General features: G+C 42.1%; 1 pseudogene across 1 annotated transcript in view; it reads left to right on the top strand.

Moving 5' to 3' along the window:
- LOC309867659 (myocyte-specific enhancer factor 2A-like) overlaps positions 1-18,974 on the top strand; it is a 682,021-nt pseudogene that overhangs the window by 662,146 nt on the left and 901 nt on the right. The window contains exon 6 of the transcript in view: positions 18,401-18,525. The product of the transcript in view is annotated as a myocyte-specific enhancer factor 2A-like (transcript). The remainder of the gene's footprint in view (positions 1-18,400; positions 18,526-18,974) is intronic.

Here is an 18,974-nt window from a genome sequence, read left to right as displayed (position 1 = left end):
CCTGAGCTGAAGGCAGATGCTTAACTTGACTGGCCACCCAGGTGCCCCATATGTTCTTCTATACTTAAAAAAAAAAAAAAAAGTTCTTTGTGTACATAAAACTGAAAATTGACCATATGCTGGGCCACAAAAAAAGTATCAACAAATTTTGGAGAATTTAATCACATAGAGGTAAGCTCTCTGGTGACAGAGTATTTCAGCCAGCAACCATTTTTTATGTATAATAAATCAATTTTTTATACATAATCTGTATAATAACTTTAATTTTTCAGTCCAGGCTTAAAGACTTGCCATGAACCACTTCCATATAGTTTCAATTAACCTTTAAACTGGAACATTTTTTACTGATACTGTAATTTTCAAATGTATAATGTTTTTATAGATGAGCCTCTGTTCTCCTCGTTCTTATTTTAATTTTTGTTGAGTCTCCTGCTTCCCAAAATACAGGATGTTTCAGGCCCATGTAATAAGGCAAGCAGAAGCATCTTTGAGGTTTTTAAGCATGAGACAAACTTAGAATAGGGAAAGACATGTTAAATAGGAAATCAGAGGAAGCATAACTGTAAAAGAAGGATTGATTTGGTTGTGTAAAATTAAGAATCTTTATTGATCAAAATCACCATGAAGAGAACAAAAAGGCAAGACAGTGAGAAAATGTAGATTGTATACATACAGCACACAGAGGTCTTTTTTATCAAGAATACATACAAGTCATCATGAAAAATATCTGATTTTTGAAAATGTGCATGAGAACATTTTACAAAAGAAGTTACCAGGTATCCAGTAAGCCTGTGACAAGATACTCAGTCTCAGTAACCAAGGCAATGCAAAATTAAAATCACAGAAAGCATCATACACCAGCCAGAATGGCCAAAGCAGAATAGGCTGATAATACCAGGTGTTGATAACTCTCATTGTGAGAGTTCCAAACTCTCATTCCCTGAGGATTACAGTGCAAATTGATGCAGCTGTTTTGACATTGTCTCCTAAAGTAGTAGATATATGGGTTCTACAACCCACCATTTTTATTCATCCTTATATACTGTAGAGAAATGCATATGTGTACCATGAGCATCAGGAAATAAAGGAATGTGCATGGCATTGCCTGTTACAGGCAACATCTAGAAATAATCCAAATTTCTGCCAACAGTAGAACAAATAAATAAGTGATAGTATGTCTATGTGAAGGAGTTCTATACTGGAATGAAAAGAAAGAAACTATAGCAGTAATTAGCATGGTGGCTGAATTTCATCAGACTATGATGTATGAAAGACAATGGATGCAAATACAAAATTATTCTATTCTATCTAAATAAATCTGGAAAAATAGCCAAGCAATATTATGTGCTAAGATTGCGTGTAGATAGATGATAAAACTGTAAAGAAAAACAAGTCACTGTAATAGTCATAATACTGGTTATTTTGGGTAGGTGGGACAACAGGAATGTTCAGGGGGCCCAATTATAGAGCCTTTTCAGGGTTTTGGCAGTATTCTTTTTCCTGATGTAATGGATACGTGGAGATTTTAAATTTATGCTAAAGCCTTGATTGTTAAGTTTTTATTTTATGTACCATTTTGTATTATGTGGTATGTTAATATGAGTTTTAAAATAGATACATTTGATTTTTAAAAGGAATTCTAAACCAAAGTGTGGAGGTACTTTTAAAATGCTAAGAGAGGGGCGCCTGGGTGGCTCAGTGGGTTAAAGCCTCTGCCTTCAGCTCAAGTCATGATCCCAGGGTCCTGGGAGCCCTGCATCTGGCTCTCTGCTCAGTGGGAGACCTGCCTCCCCCTTTCTCTCTGCCTGCCTCTCTGCCTACTTGTGATCTCTGTTTGTCAAATAAATAAATAAAATATTAAAAATCAATCAATCAAATGATAAGAGAATGTAGTGTATATTGTATAGGTGTTATACTATCCTGAAATCTAGAGAGAAAACATTACACAGTCATACTCTCAGAAAGACTTAACAGTCTTTGGGCAAAGACTCCGTTCATTGGGCACTATTGTCTGCATGTGGCAGCAGGATGTACAGTCCCATCTTGAGATCAGGAAGCACGACTGTGTCAAGGGGACAGACCAGCAAAAGCCTAGGATGGCAGAGCAGAAAGCTGGAAAGCTCTGGCTCCTCCACAGTGAGCTGCAAAAGCCACTGAGCTTGCAACCACTTTTCTCCAGTTGTCTTAAGGGAGATAAAAAGATTTTCTCATTCCATAGAGAAGTAAAATAAAATACAAGCAAGAGGAAGGGGAATATTTAATAAGTAGGTGGGTTTTTTAATGTACCTAAATGTACAATTCAAAAAAGAAACCCAACTAGTATTTGAAAAATGGGAAGGATGTATCAGAAGATTTAAATAAAAATGACAAAAGAAAACCACAAACTCACTAATTGCCAACTATTACCACTTTGTGTTGTGATCTGGAGAACCAGTGTAGGTGTGAGGAAACTGATGATGGCATTGTAAGTTAGTAATGAGCTTTCTGAAAAGATTTTGCAAAGATGTTCCAGTAGTCATAAAAATATTCATGCCTCTGAGCCCACAAATCCCATTCCTGGGAATCTCTCCTAAAGAAATAAACTAGAACTTGCAAAGATTCACTGCAACTTTATTTATAGTATGAATAATAGGAAGAAACCAATGTATTCAACAGTATGAAAGTTATGTAAATGAAAATTTTCATCTGAACTTCTTTTTAGTTGTAATGTAAAACTATGCAAAAAAACATGCATGTGGAAAATAAAAAGGAGGGGAAATCCAAACTGATTATCATAGTTATGTTGGGATGGTGGATATAGGAATTTTCTCTCTCCTTTTCTAGTTTCTAAACTTTCTATATTGATATGGTTGGTACCTCCACAGTCATAACATTTTATTATAGTAAATTAAAGCATTCATTTGTTTTTCCTTGAAACATAATTTGTTTTCAGTCTTTTATTGTTCAAGTAAAACCTACCAGTTTTGTACATGCTGTAAATTGTATACATTTTCCAGAGTGGCATTCTGACTTGGCATACGAGGTACATTTCTCTACTGAAAGTTGACCTACTCTGACGTAGGTGAAGTCCAAGTTCTTTTGGAGGCTTTTTCTTCACAAACCCCACTGGGTGCTCACAAAAGAGATTGGGAACATCCTGAAGATGTCTCCCCTATGATGTACGGCTGAGAAAAGGGACGAGCAGCCCCTGTAATAGGGACAAAATGTGCTGCCTGGACCCTTCTCCCCTTTCTGTCCTATGGACCAGAAGTGTTCATCTGTGAGGGGATGAACGACAGAAAGTGTCACCCTCCAGGCCCTTTGGCGACCTCCCATTGTATCTTGAGAAATGGAAAAGGAAAAACATTTGAAGCCAGGGCGGAGGTGCAGGAACAATGTGAATGCCAAGAGCATGGCAGATGCCCAAAAGGCCCCAGCCCGGGGTGCAGCACCAAGAGGGGAAGGCTGCAGACTGAGAATGGATCACACACTGGAGAAAAACCGACTTCCGGCAAACCAGCCTCACTTTCTGCTGCAGGGATTCGGGGCCCATGGTGGCGGCACCGAGGGTGATGACTGCACCCATGAGCTCCAACTCAGCCCAATTCCTAACTAAATGAACTCCAACCAAGCGCTAAAGACCTATTGGTCTGTAGGTCAGTGAAGTTAACCCAAACTGCAAAACAAAGAGCAGAACAAATCTTCCAAGAGCTGTGGACTTCTATCAGGTGGTTTAACATATTTGTCATTGGAATTCCAAAAAGAGGGGAGAGAGAACAGAGCAGAAGAAATATTTGAAGAAACAGTAACACCAAGTAGGACAAATACACACACATTTCAGGTTGCTAAAAGCAAAGGACAACAAGGAGAAAATCTTAAAGGCAGCCAGAGGAAAGAGAAGGAAAAAGAAAATATATACCAAACTTCTCTTCAGAACCTATGCAAGCTATAAAACCGTGGAGTAACCTGCGGTGCTGGAATTCAAAACAAAAAACCCTCAACCTGGAATTCTGTATCCAGCAAAGTTGTCTTTCAGAAATGAAAGAGAAATAAAAACTTTCTCAAACAAAAAAATCTGGGGAATTTATTGCTGGGAGATCTGTTCTGCAAAAAATGCTGAAGGAAGTCCTTCTGCAAAGGGACTGTGATGCCAGCGAAAACTTGGATCTACACAGAGAAATATAGAACACAGAGAAATATAGAACAATGGAAATAAAATAAATGAAGATAAAATAAAACACAATTTATTTTCCCCTACATTTTATAAACCTTTTATTTTAGATTACAAAGATAGTACAGAAAGTTCTCCTAATGCTTCGTACCAGTTTCTCCGATTATTAACATCTTGCATTAGTATAGTACAATAGTACTGTAGTACTGCATAGTACTAAAAGGTCAGTATTGATACATTATTATTCACAGAAATTTTGTACTTTATTCAGATTTCTTTAGTTTTTAAACCACATAGCTTGTGTTCTGGGACCCCATCCAAGACACCACATTACACTTAGTAGGCTGTTTCCCACTTAGTAGGCTGTTTCCTCAGACTCCTCTTGGCTGTGATAGTTTCTAAGTCTTTCCTTGCTTTAATGACCTTGACAGTTTTGAGAAGTACTAGTAAGGTATCTTGTAGAATGTCCTTCCATTGGGACTTTTTTCCCCACGTTTTACTCATGATTAGACTGGGGTTATGGGTTCAGGGAGGAAGGCCACAACTCAAGTGTGCCATTTTGATCACCTCATACAAAGGGTACATAGTATCATTATGAGTAATTACTGTTGTTGTCAACCTTGGTCACCTTGCTGATGCAGTGTTGCATGGGTTTCTGTGCTGCAAAGTTACACTTCTTCCTTTGCGTACTGTCCTCTTTGGAAAGAAGTCCTATGCAAGGTCCATACTTAAGGAGTGGGGAATTGGGCTCTACCTCCTTGAGGGCAGAATATCTACATAAATTATTTGGAGTTCTTCTGAACAGGTGATTTATCTGTTTGCTTTTATTATTTAATGATTTACTTTTATACAGACTTATGGATATTTATACTACTAAATTCTGCGAACATATAGTTCTACCAATACTGTTTCATTCTGTTGCTCATATTCCAGCTTTAGCTGTCGAGGACTTTTCACTTGGTTCCAGTTCCTCTGAAAATGCACCCTCATCCTTGTGGGGTTATTTTTGGCAGGGAGGGGATAATGAAGGTTACTTTAAAATTTTTCAGTTACGACGAAGTGTTCCGGGCTCATCTTGTATATTCCCTGCCCCAGTCCCAGAATCAGTCATTTCTCTAAGGAACCTGGTTCCTTATTATTGGAGACTGGTATTAGAAACCGGAATCCAGGCATCTCTCTCTTTTTCATTGTTCTAAAAGATCACTACTTTCTAAAGCAAAAATAGCGGGAATGAATTTGGTGCTTATAATACATGTAGAAATAAAGTGTAGGACAACAAAAGACAGGAAGCAAAGTTGTAAACACACTGTTCGAAGCCCTTACTCTACACCTAATATGATATCTACTTGACGGTAAACTCTAGTTAACTAAAGATGTATGTTATAAAACCTAGTGCAACTACAGAAAACAATTTATGAAAGAGGTATAAAAAGTCAATAGAGGAGATAAAATGGAATTATTAAAAAATGCTCGAATAGCCCAAGATATGGGAGAAAACAGGAAAATACAACAAAGAGACAATGAGGCAAATAAATACAGCTAACAACCTTGTAGATTGTAATCCAACCATACAAGTAATCACACTGAATGTGGTCGTAAACATCAGTTAAAAGACAAAATGTCAGATTGTTTAAGAAAAGAAAGGTCATGGCGATTCATAGACCTGTACCCCTGGGGATAAAAATACATCATATGTGTATTTATTTATTTATTTATTTTTAAAGATTTTATTTATTTATTTGACAGACAGAGATCACAAGTAGGCCAAGAGGCAGGCAGAGAGAGAGGAGGAAGCAGGCTCCCTGCTGAGCAGAGAAGCCGATGCGGGGCTCGATCCCAGGTCGCTGAGATCATGACCTGAGCCGAAGACAGAGGCTTTAACCCACTGAACCACCCAGGCACCCCCATTATATGTTTATTTTAATAAACATATTAATTAATTAATTTTAAAAAAAGGAAGGTCATACTATACACAGTCTATAGAAACCCTACTTAAATATAAAGGCAGAGGTTAGCAGATAGAGAAAACATACTATGCAAATGTTAACCACAAGAAGGCTAGTGTAGCAATATTAATTTCAGACAATATGGGCTTCACAATAAGGAATATTATCAAGAATAAAGAAGGACTTCACACAGTCCATTTTCCAAGAAATAAGTATCTTTAATGTATACACACGTAACAGCCTGCCTTCAAAATTTGTAAGCCAAAAACTGATGGAACTAAAAGGTGAAATAGAAAAATCCACAACTGTAGCTGGAAACTTAAACATTCTTCTCTCCGTAATCGGCAGAACAAGCAGGCAGAAAAATCTGTACGGATCTGGACAACCTGAGCAATACTCAACCAGCCTCACCAGTACTCTAACAGACTTTTATGGGACACTTCACAACAGCAGAGCATAACATTTTTCTTAAGGGCCCTTGGAACATTCACCAAGATAGACCATTACCTGTGCCATAAAGTAAATCTCAACAAATATCAAAGAGTTAAAATCATCTAGATTATATTCTCTGATCATAATGAAATCATAACAGAAAGGAAAAATCCTTATATATTGAGAAATTAACACACTTTTAAATAATCTCTGGGTCAAAGAGGAAATCTTAGGAGAAATTATAAAATATGTATGTGTGTATGTATGTATGTATATGAGAGAGGGAAACTTACAGCATTTGATGTTTATTTTAGAAAAGAGAAGGTACTAAATCAGTAAACTTTTGTTAAAACTCATAAACTCAAGAAAGAAGAGCAAAAACTTAACCCAAAGCAATCAAAAGAAAAAATTCAGAAATAAATGAAATTTAAAATGAAAGCAATAGAGAAAAGCAATCAAGCAAAGCCTAGTTTTTTGATTGCTAAACTTCTGGCCAAGCTGACCAAATTAAAAGAGAAGGCACAGGTTATCAATATCAAGAATGAAAGAGGTACTGGCAGAAAGGTGGGCGCCAGTGGACAAAACAGAGAGCCCAGAAAATAGACCTACACAGATATATTCTGTTGTATTTTGACAAAGGCAGTAAAGCAGTTCAGCCGAGAAAGGATAGCTGGTCCAACTGACTCTCCTGGAACAGTTCACCATCCATATGCAAAAATAAAACCTCAAAATACAAATCATACCTTATTCAAAAATTAACTAAAACGCATCATAGACTCAAGCATAAAATACAAAACCCTGAAACTTTTAGAAGAAAATTTTGGAAGAAACAATACACCAAAAACATGATCCATAAAGAAAATTCTGATATATTGATGCTATCAAAATAGTTTCACTATCAAAAAGTTTTACTCTGTAAACGGTCCTACCCAGAGAATAAAAAGACAGCCTACAGATGAGGAGAAACTGTTTGCAAATCACATACTCGTAAAGGACCTGCTTCTATGATGATACAACTGTACATCTATTAGGATGGCTAAGATTTAAAAAATAAAATCAGTGGTACTGTGATAGCATTGTATGGGGACAGATGGAAAAGCTACACTTGTGAGCACAGCATACTGTATGGAGTTGGGGAACTGCTGTGTTGTACACCTGAAAAAATGTAACATCATGGGTCAGCTTTACTCGGGTGCCTGGTTGGCTCAGTCGGTTAAGTGTCCAGCTCTTGATTTCAGCTCAGGTTTTGATATCAGAGTTCAAGACCCGCTGATATCAGAGTTCAAGGCGAGTTCAAGGCCCGATGAGGGCTACTTAAAAACAAAACAAAAACCCAGCATTCTAAAATGCCAAGTTCTGACAAGGATGCAGAGCAACAAGAACTCTCGTATATTCATGCTTAGAGCAAAGTCACACACCACTTGGGAAAACAGATCAACAACGTCTTACAAAGTTAAATATATACTTGTCATACAACCCAACAGTCCTCTCCTAGAGAATTTACACAAGTGAATGGAGAACTGTGCTTATAGAAATCTGTATTTTTCACAGTTGCCAAAAACTGAGAACAACCTAGATGTCCTTCCAACAGAAGAATGGATGGATATACACACTGTGGTACATCCAAAGAGTACTGCTCAGCAAAAAAAGGGACGAGCCACTTATTCACAGCAGTATAGATGATCTTAAATGAGTTTTGCTAAGTGAAAGAAGCTGGATCCAAAAGACTACATAGCATTTGATTCTATTTATATTTCATTCTGCAAAATGCAAAACAGATCAGTAATTGCCAGGGATGGAGAGAGGAGTTGACTGCAAAGGGTATGTGAGGTGAATTTTTGAGGCGATGGAACTCTTCAGTGATCCTGTGCTGGTGGGTGTACATATGAGTCTATGCCTCTGTTAAAACTCACAAAACTGTACAAAGAGTGGTTTTACTATATGCAGTTAAAAATCAACCAGGATTCCAGGGGAACTGCAGATGGAATACAGACTGTGACACATGAATATGGCTGTAGTACAAGTCTGTGACAGGATGATCTGGAAGGGGACGGGGAAGGAGCTCTCAGTAACTTTGGAAACGGTTTTAACTCTAGATAGAGAAAACAAAAAAATGAGGAAGTCGTTGTGCTCAAGATGGTACATTTGTTAGACAACACTCAAACAGTGAATACATTGTAGATAAAGCCAGGTTTTTCATTGTTCGGGGGGGAAAAACTTGCAAATAAGCAAGGTGGTTGGGGTTGGGGAAGGAAGGCTACAGTGAACACTGTGTTTCTGGGCTATTGTTGGAAGTTTCAGTATGAACTTACTTTCTTAACATAGATAGAGAAATATCAATGTATATACACGTGAATAGTGTACCTCATATATTTCCTAGCTCTACCGATAGACCCTTCAGGTAATGGCACCTGATAACTGAACACACCTAGTACTCAGATCTTCGTTTCTAAACATTCTCCAATAAGAGGAATCAGGATTCCTTGGAAAAATGATTGATTATAGAGTGGGGGCAATGAAAATACAGGATGAGTCGGAGGTGCCAGAGGATAAGGAAGTGCAGGTAAAATGCTTACAGGAACCAGCCTCTCTGAAGAGCTCCAGTGGCCCAAACTAGAACAATTTAAGCAACAAAATAAGTAACAATAGTATTGGATTAGTACCCAAGGAATACAAAATACCAAGTCTGTTATTGATAAAAATGATGAAAGAAACAGCTCTTCCTTAAAGAAGAGTTCTAATTATTACATGTAGAAAGAATGAGAGAAATAGCAAATCATCACTGTCATTACCACAGTACAGAGATCATGGCCAGACAGGGTCAATGGATGCTAAAATGAGTGAGTGAAAGTTTAAGGAAAAACAGGGTGTTTGCATAGCCTCAAAATGTCTCTCCCCAAATAACTGACAAAGGGAACAATAGTAATTTTGTAGTAGGGAGTGCTCGAAGACGTGACTTTCACCAGCAATCGAGTTTAACATCACCAATAATGGACTGACATACCTTCTGGTATGTGCTAAGAGGGTCACATCACCTCTTTGGTACTCTTCCAAAAATCCATGCTCTCTATCCAAGAAAATTTAAGACCCAAATTACGGGACGTTCCATGAGATATCCACCCAGTACTCTGCAGTTTTTTTTTTTCCAAAGATTTTATTTATTTATTTGACAGAGAGAAATCACAAGTAGACTGAGAGGCAGGCAGAGAGAGAGAGAGGGAAGCAGACTCCCTGCTGAGCAGAGAGCCCAATGCGGGACTCGATCCCAGGACCCCGAGATCATGACCTGAGCCGAAGGCAGCGGCTTAACCCACTGAGTCACCCAGGAGCCCCTACTCTGCAGTTTTTAAGGTCATGCAAAATGAGGAAAGATGGAGGGAGCGGTCACAGACCAGAGGAGACGAAGGGTATGTGACCGGTAAGGGCATGTGGGATGCAGCATCCAGTCCTGGAGTAGAAAAAGGACATCGGTGAAAGATGGGTGAAATCCAGGTGAAGTCCTGTAGCCTCAGTTATTGCTGGTTCCTCTGTCAGTTTTTTTTTTTTAAGATTTTATTTATCAGAGAGAGAGATGGGGAGAGAGCGAGCACAGGCAGACAGAATGGCAGGCAGAGGCAGAGGGAGAAGCAGGCTCCCTGCTGAGCAAGGAGCCCGATGTGGGACTCGATCCCAGGACGCTGGGATCATGACCTGAGCCGAAGACAGCTGCTTAACCAACTGAGCCACCCAGGCGTCCCTCCTCTGTCAGTTTGACAGTTGTCTCGTGCTTCTTTGAGAGGCAGACCCGGGTGGGGTGGTGCTGGGGTGTGTGCTGTGATGGTGCGCTCTCTTCACAGCCGCTCTCTATGGGTAAAATTATTGCAGGATACCGAGTTAAAGATACACACAGGTGTAACAGGTAACCCCGAAAAGAAAAACATGTGGGCATTCAGGGTAGTCATTTGGCTCACCGTTTAGGAACAGGATGTCGAACACCTGCCCCTGTCTTTCAGAGAGGCTACAGAAAGTTTCATTTAAGGCTCAGTCAACTGCAGAAGGTAAGGGCAGTCCTGCATGGAGGACTTCAGCTGCTGGTCAGAACTATCTCTGTCTGGGCTTTCTTTCAGAGATCATGAAGCAGCTCTTAGAAGACTCAGAATTTGCCATATAAACTATTTTACACCCTTGGCCTGGCAGGTGCAAGTGGAAACCACACAGCACTTACCTGTGATATTTGCATGCGGGTCCTGTGGTTGGAGGACTGTGAAGATCTGTGTAACTCTGCCGCTGAAGGGCCTCTTGCCCACATTTGAGACAGCAGCTGTAGGCTGGGCGCTTGTTTTTCAGAGTTGGCAACCAGCCTGCCTGTGTTACCGTTTGTTTGCAGGTTGGCTGGCTTTTGGATCCGGGTCTCCTCCATCACTGATGCTTACAAAGACTTCCGTAGATTGACAGAGAAACTTGACTCCTTCAAATAAAATAAGAAAGCACTAGCTAGCAGATTATTTCTAGCCTGTTAGTATTTTCTGAATGCTTAGGAGAAGAGCAAATATGTGTCCTTCATCTCTTTTCTGGACGTGATTTATCAGTTCAGTTCTCTTCCAGTCTCATTAGCTTCATACATGTTACTGTTTTTCCGCAGCGAAATTATACACACGAAAGCTGTATTTGCATCCAAATCCGTGTTATCCAAGACTGTTATGACTGTTGGAGTTCTTCTTGTTTTGTAACACTATGCTAGCTGCGGTGGGAAATTAGAAAACAAAATAATTCCTGCTGACCGAAAAGCACACATCTAGGAGATAAATAATGGACGTGTGTGACCAGGTGGGCTAGGGATGCGAGGACGAAGTACTCTCAGGGTTTCAAGTATAAACCGGTGTCATGATGAGGAACTCTGTTTAAACACAGTGGCGGTAGCCCGGCGGTATGTGGGTGAGGCCGACACAGGAGTGGACGAAGCCAGGGAGCGGGGGCAGCTTTAAAGCCTGGCCTGCAAGAATCCGAAGAATCTTTCTTCTGAAAGCAGCTACTAGTGGAGATACGATAAATAATTTATATTTGTATTCACTGCTTATATTTAATCATCTCTTTAGAGTTCAAAGCAACTGCTAGTGTCCGAATAACGTGTTTTTCTAAGGAAATATTTTATTTTTGAGTATCAACAGTCTTAGTAACTCTCGTATCCCTCTCATGTGCTGAGTGCAGTCGGAGGAAGAAGAATTGGAGTTGGTGACTCCAATTGGTGAGTGTGCGTTTCTGCTTGAAGGGAGTTGCAAAAGATCTGGAAAGTACGAATTCTCTTAAGTGTTCATATCTAACCAGTGTTCCCTTTGTTACACAGTTTTTCTTGCTGTTATTAAACACTATCCAAGCACTTTTAATAATGGAACCAATCTAGTACTACTGAGTCCATCCCGTTTTTCTGCTTATAGTTGTATATCTTGACCCATTTTGTTTGTTGGAGGGAACATTGGAACAGAGCCTTTAAAAACAATAGCTGTCAATGATCACAAGACACTTGCTAAAGATTTTTTTTAAGGAAGGATATAAAATACCTTATATAGTTCCCCAAATTATTAACATATTTTTAGAAAATGACTTCACCCTCAAAGTTCCTCAGATTGTAACACATGGTCTTGTGTTATTTCTCTTTCTTTCAAAAAGATTACATCATTTTTGGTGAGGTCACTTTTTTCAGACTTGGAATTATTTCATACTGCATGAGATGATCTGAACCATAAGGGGGGTTCCCTGTTTGCTAAAAGGAATGTCTGTAATTTAATATATACAAATTTACCTTTTTCTATCAGGACATACTCTGTTGTTAAAAGTTTTTCTAAAATAAATGATTTCTTTTTTCTAAAATAAATGATTTCTATTGGCTTCTCTTCTAGAAAATAAATTTGACTAAAAATAACTTTTATCTCTTCTTTGGGAACTAAAACCCAAAATTCACAGAAATCATATAAATTCTGTCAGTTGCGAATTAGTGACCTTAAGGGAGAAAAACTTGAAAATGTTTAGTTTGTAGCATGGACAAGGGTTCAGATTGCATCAGAGCATGGGGGGAAGGCATCTATTGGTTTTATTTATATTTTATTATTACATATATACGCATGCTGGTGTGTTTTGCACAGTTTGTGTCTTGTTAGATAAGGTTGTCTGTGTTCTGTCCTTAAACTAAGAGATCATTCTTTAACTTCGTGATCACTCACAGTTTGAGATGTGGTTTTGTATTCAGTAAACTAAAATATACTAGTGTGCCATCAACTGTGGTGTTGGATTATATCATGTGCAGATTTAGACTTTCTTCTGGGGAAATACTTTATTTAGTAATATGGTAATAATTAGAAAATGGAAGTTTATAATTAAAGATGAAATGATTTGTCTTCGACTGTTTACCCTTAAGAAGTTAGTTGTCACAAGTGTTTCCTTTCAATTCTGTAGCAGTATGTTGCCCTCTAGTGGTCCCACAAGTCTCTTACTCAGAAAAATCAATGCCTTGGAGATTCGAAGCTTTGATGCATCCTGCCGATATATTGGCATTCACTGTTACACACACACACACACATACACACCACCTCTTCTTGAGGTCATGCCCGGAGATTGCCATGGAGTTGAAGCCCTGGCATGGATAGAGTTAGGCCAAACTGGGTCATGCTGTGTTCTTTCGCCTACTGTCTGACTCTGAGTTTCCAGATTAAGTCCAAAGTATATCTCTACCTCAAAAACTCATTAAAATTATTAACTTGATGCTGAGATGAACATGTGTTCCCACTTACCATACACTGACTTCCACCCACTTAAAGTTCACTCCCCAGTTACAGAATCTCAAAGATAAATTTCTAAATCTTTGAAAACCACAAGGTGAAGAAAGACTCTCATGGTGAGAGCCGGGCTGCTGAGATGCCTTGAGAAGCCTTGCTGTTCTAAACAACCTCGCTTTGTGGTAGCTCCAGGGGTCTTACCTGTGGATCTGAAGTGACATAGAAATGTGGGCCAGAGGGTTTCTCAGGAGAGTCATTTAAGGATACTGTCTTACATCTGGGTGGTACTCCAGTCACCAGAGCACTTCCCAACTCTTGGCTCATTAGAGCTTCCCAGTAGTGCCCAAGGCCGGCAGCACAAAGATCACTGTCTTCCCTACTGTGCAAACAGAGAGGTTCAGAAAAGTGAAATGATTCCCCCCTCCCCAAGCTTAGGAAGTCGGGAATTGGGGAGAAAAACGTAGGTGATGTCTCTATATTAAAAGCCCTGGGCTAGTTGTGCTTTGGCCTTCTTGGGTGCTGAACCCATGGATCATGGAGTCTGTTCTCTTTATCTGATCCTGCTTTTGGAGCATTCTCGGAAGCCCCTGTCATGAGAAAGTGCTGTCACCCCCGAAACGTAGAGTGGCCATGTCAGGCTGAATTGATTATTCAGTAGTTGGGTTTTTTGACTCCCGGTACAGATAGGATACGGTGTAGATGGAGTCGGTCAGCGAGCATTTAGTGTTGCCCCATTCGCCGTCTCATGAGAAGTGCGCTAGTTACAAGCTCTCCACGCAAAGCCTCTCCTTTCAGAAGTGTCGGGAGCCTGAGCAGGGATGTGTATTGGAACCTGCTGCCAAGAAATAGGTCACTGGGGGGGGCGGGTGACAGTAGGGGAGGCTGAGCTTGTATGGGCGTGGGGCACCGGGGGGTGTGGGGGGCACGGGGCGGGGGGGTGTGGGTGTAGCAACTGTAGGAGCACAGGGCAAGAAAACTGGAAGCAAACTGTACTATAGGAAGCCAGGACCTCACAGCACGCTAACATGGGAATGCTGCCAGTGCAAGTGGTTTCGATCCCTAAACTTACTTACACTCTCAGGATACAAAAGACTTTTGGCTCTCCTCAGCTCGAAAACCTAGATGTTTGATTTGGGGCAGCCTGGCGGTATTTTAGTGCCAGCAAGTCCTCATTTATGGTAACACATCAAAGCATTCTCACCCAGAGTGCAGGTTTCTGTTTTAAGGATATATCCTTGCCACCGATAAACACTATGAAAGACAAGGGAAAATGAATAATTAATGTAAAGCTATGTCCCTTGAAATTAAATATTTAGTTCACATTAGTATTTCTAAGGTTTTACGTTCACATCATAAAACTGTGAAAAATGTCACTTTTAAATTGAATGTTATTTTTTAAATACTAAGGCTGAATATAAATACTCAAATAATGACCCTTTTTTCTACTCTCTCACAGAATACCCAAAGGATAAGCAGTTCTCACACCACTCAGCCTCTAGCTACCCCAGTCGTGTCTGTGACCACCCTGAGCTTGCCTCTGCAGGGACGCATGTACTCAGCCATGCTGACCGCCTACAACCCTGGTTAAGCGTGCTCTCTTGCCTTCTGTGTCTCGTACTTCTTTGGTGATCACCATGTGCTTTTGTGATTTTCTTTTTTTTACAAGTATATTGATTGAAATCAATTATCTCCAGTTCTTTAGAGTCACATTTGGGCATATTAAAAGACAAAGGTTAGCTTTGAAAAACGTACAAAAAAATACATTGTGGAATGATTTCCCAGTGTCCGCTTTTACTTACCCTGACAAAGAAACAGAGAGCTGTTCCCAGAATCTGTGACCAGACAGGACGAGAGCGCCGATTGGCATTTTCTCTGGTGCGTCTCGCTGCAGTCCTCCAGGCTGGCAGGTGTTGACTTGCTGGGGGGAGCACGGCCTCCGCCTGGACTCGGGACTCCGGAAGGGGACACGTGCGTGGCTGCGCCGGGCAGCTGGTGTATTCCTCTGTGTACCTACCTTTTTTAGTTTCTGTCCCTTGTGCCTCAGGAGCAAAACCAGGACATTTCTTGTTTCTCCTCAGAGCCAGTCAGTCATTCCTCCCTTCTGAGAGGAGCTTCTCACTCATTTATGTTTACTTAGACGTTTCATCTTAAAACACCTATTGCGGGGGTCTGTAAGGCAAAGTCAGCACTGCTGAGTGACCGGAGAGGTGCCGTGGGCCACGCAGGCTGTCCACAGAGGCCCGGCACGTGGCAGGTTTCTTCCAGATCAGCCGTTCTGGGGAGAGGCAGAAGGTTGGAAGGTGTGGTTTCGCCTTCTTACCCGCTGAGCCAAACACCTGATGCTTCAAAGGGAGAAGGAAAGAAGGAAATAGTTAAGCGATACCTTGTCAGCTTTCAGACTGCGGTGCAGGGTATTCATCCTTTCAGGATTCTTATAAGCAGACTGTAATAAAAACCATCTAATTTTAGCCTTCAGAGTAAATGCTTTAGCACGGTGCTTTCACACTGCTGTCTGATGCTCCCTGCGGCCATTGATACATTTGCTTGTCACTTGCTGTGTAGTTCATTTAAAACAGAATTTTAAAAGGTTTTCTTGAAAAAAGAAAGCCTCTTAGGAGAATGTCCACTACCTTTTCTAACAATCAATATGAAAAAAATGCCCAAACCTATTAAGTGCAAATTTAGAGTGAAGCGAGAGATAACACGTTCATAGAAATTCTGTGTCCTGGCGGTGATCGCCAGCTGTAGGCGCGCCCATATGCCAGGGGCAGAGCTTTTGTCCCAGGTTCGTGCCAGCTCGGGATACAGGCCGGAGCTGAGGTCAAAGCGGCTGAGGTTAGTAGTTTGTGCTCTGAGACCTGAGAACGTGAGGAAAGAGGGGGGAAAGCATGACCTGAAAGGTTCAGAGGCACTCCAGCGGGGAAGGTGGCACTAGTTCAAGTTCTGTTCGGAGCGAGAGCAGTTTCTTGAGCTTTCATGACGGGTTTTCCAGGATATGTCCCTGTGCCACTGTGCGTGCTTAAGAAATGCTGTTGGATTAGCATGAAGATGTTTTTTAAAAATCCAGAAGGAATTACCAAAACATAAAAACAGAGTCTGATTCTCTCAAAGCCATCAATCACTTGGCCTCAGTCTCATTCCTTCTTTTAACTGAGACTCAGTCTCTGTGCTCATTTTCAGAGCATGTGTGCAGCTTAATCTTAAAAAACATTATTTTTACTCTGTCTCATTGCCCTTTTTAAACACCTCCACCTTCATCTTTCTGTAGTTTGGCAGCTGCCTTTCTGTGCAGAGTCAGACTCGTGCCAAATGATCAGGAAAGGGATGAAGGTGGGATCAACATTTCCAAAAGTGCAAGTTTTTATGTGGAAGAGCCCCGGTGCTTCGTCTTGTCATGCCCCTCATAAGGTCCCTCCGCAGCCCTGCTCGTGTGTCCATTCAGCACACGCCTGCTGAACACTCGCTGGGTGGCAGCTGTGGGGCTGGGCACGCGGGAGTGTACGGTTCACAGCGGAACTTGGGACAGACCGCTATGAGAATCAGGTACCACAGTCGTATTAAGAGCTACGAGAAGCCTCGCTAGAGGGGCACCCTTGACTCAGCGGGGCGGGGCAGGGAGATTGTTCCGGGGAGAAGGGAGCACGGCGGGATCGGGATGGCGCAGGGTGTGAAGGGTGGAAACTGTAGAGGTAAGTCACAATTTCTAGGCCATGTTGAAGATTTTGGATGTTGAGAGCACAGGGAAGCCAGAAAGTCGTAGGCAGAGAGGTATCGTGAGCCCATTTGTTACTTTAAGATCACTTTGGCTAGTGTTCCTGGGGCAAGGCTGCGTGCTAGGAGACCGTCTGGAGGCTCGCATGGTGGCCCAGGTAGTGGATCCTGATGGCTCAGAGGAGAGCGGTGGCAGGAAAGCTGGTGAAACAGGCAGGTTTGAGAGACAACACAGAGAACTGACGGGCCTTGGTGGTTGGCGCTGGAAGTCGGAGAGAAGTATCAAGAACACCCACAGGTTTCTGGCATGACCGAGGTGAATATCGGTGCCATTTATTAAGATAAGGAGCAGGTTTGGAGGAGACGATTCCAGTCGGGTGTCAGATTTGAGGGGTTTGGAGAGACATCCAAAAGAACATACCAAGGAGATAGCTGGGTGGACCTAGAGGTCGAGAGCTGGGGGCTGCATGGGGCACCGGTGTGCATGCGGGACCCCTGCGCACCTCGGCGGGGAGTGGCTGAGGTGGTCGGAGAGCGTGGCGGGAGCAGAGTGTGGAGGCCGGCAGGATCCCAAGCAGCAGCTACGTTCTTTCCTCTGAGTCCCTTTTTTTATGAATGTTAATGCACTAGGAAGATGGGCTTCCTTAAATACCTCCCTTGAGACGGGAAAAAAACAGTTAAAAGTAGAAGGGTTTTTGCCACCTCTCTTTGAAAGTAAATGGAAAAAACAAGTGTTAATGAAGAACTGAAATAGCTCGATGTGTGAACGATACCTAATGTCCTGGGTCTTGGCCAGAGTGATTATGACTGAGCCTTTCTGAGGAAATGAGCCACATTCTCTGTTACACTCTTGTCACACGTAAGTTTTTCATGAACTTGAAGCTGTGTTGTGCGCAGTCAGCGATCTCAGACAGCCCCGGCCGCGAGCGACCGCTGCTCACCCGCTGTGTGCCGGAGTCCTTCACTTGGCCGCCGAGCTGGCCCCACACGAGGAGGGCTGCTGTGTCCTTCCTGCTCCCCTCTTCTCGGGAAGAGAAGAGCTGCTGCTCTAGGCTCCATCCGGTCTGTCGCTGCTTTTCCCAGGGGGTAGCGGTGCGCACGTGTCAGGCGACCGCTGCGTGCGCACGTCCCTTAGCAATGGCCCTGCCATTATTTCTATTTACAAGTCTGGAGAAAGGATCTCAACCTTTTGTGAGACAGGAGACTGTAAACACGTAGCACAGAGTTGATGCTGACTTTATCGAGATCATCCCAGACAAGCAAATGCAGCTAGGACCTGCCGAAAGAAAAACTGTTGTCGGTTTAGACCTGTGTGTTTTAGTTAGGAAGTACCTGGCTTCTCGCAGCTGGGGTAACCGGCTTGTGCTTGGGCCTTCTCTCTCTCACACGAGTGATACTTCTCTCTGTTCTAGATTACTCACTGACTAGCCCAGACCTGTCGGCCCTGCAGGGCTTCAACTCCCCGGGCATGCTGTCTCTGGGACAGATGTCAGCCTGGCAGCAGCACCATTTAGGACAAGCCGCCCTCTGCTTTCTGGTGGAAATTGTCTCCGAATCTCTCCTCCCGGCCCTTGCACTTTATTTTTCTATCAGTTACAGTCTTTGGTGCTGTTGACTGTCACGTGACGGTCCTAGGACGACTTCTTTATGTGGTACAAGTGTTTGGAGAAAATATTTCCTTTACGTGCTTCTGGATAATAGCTTGGGTCCTGCTCAAACTAGGCGTTCCCTGAAGAGATTCGGGAGGCAAGGCTTCTCTTCTCTGGAGATGGTGACCAAGGGGTACTGAGGCACAGGCGGCCCCCACATTCTCCCTGCTACTAGGGCTTTTGGATACCCCTGGGCCCCACCGTAAGCTTTTCTCACGCCTGTCCCCTCACTCTGCCCAGAATGAATGTTCTCTGCGTTGAACTCTTCTCGGTGAGGGATGGTGTGGGCAGTGGGCTGGGATCATCCACATGAAACCCAGTAGCTAGCTGGCTCCAC

This window comes from Mustela nivalis, assembly GCF_964662115.1.
Source record: "Mustela nivalis genome assembly, chromosome: 6".
Taxonomy (NCBI): domain Eukaryota; kingdom Metazoa; phylum Chordata; class Mammalia; order Carnivora; family Mustelidae; genus Mustela; species Mustela nivalis.
The sequence above is the reverse complement of the archived record's forward strand: the minus strand, read 5'-3'. Positions and strand labels throughout refer to the sequence as shown.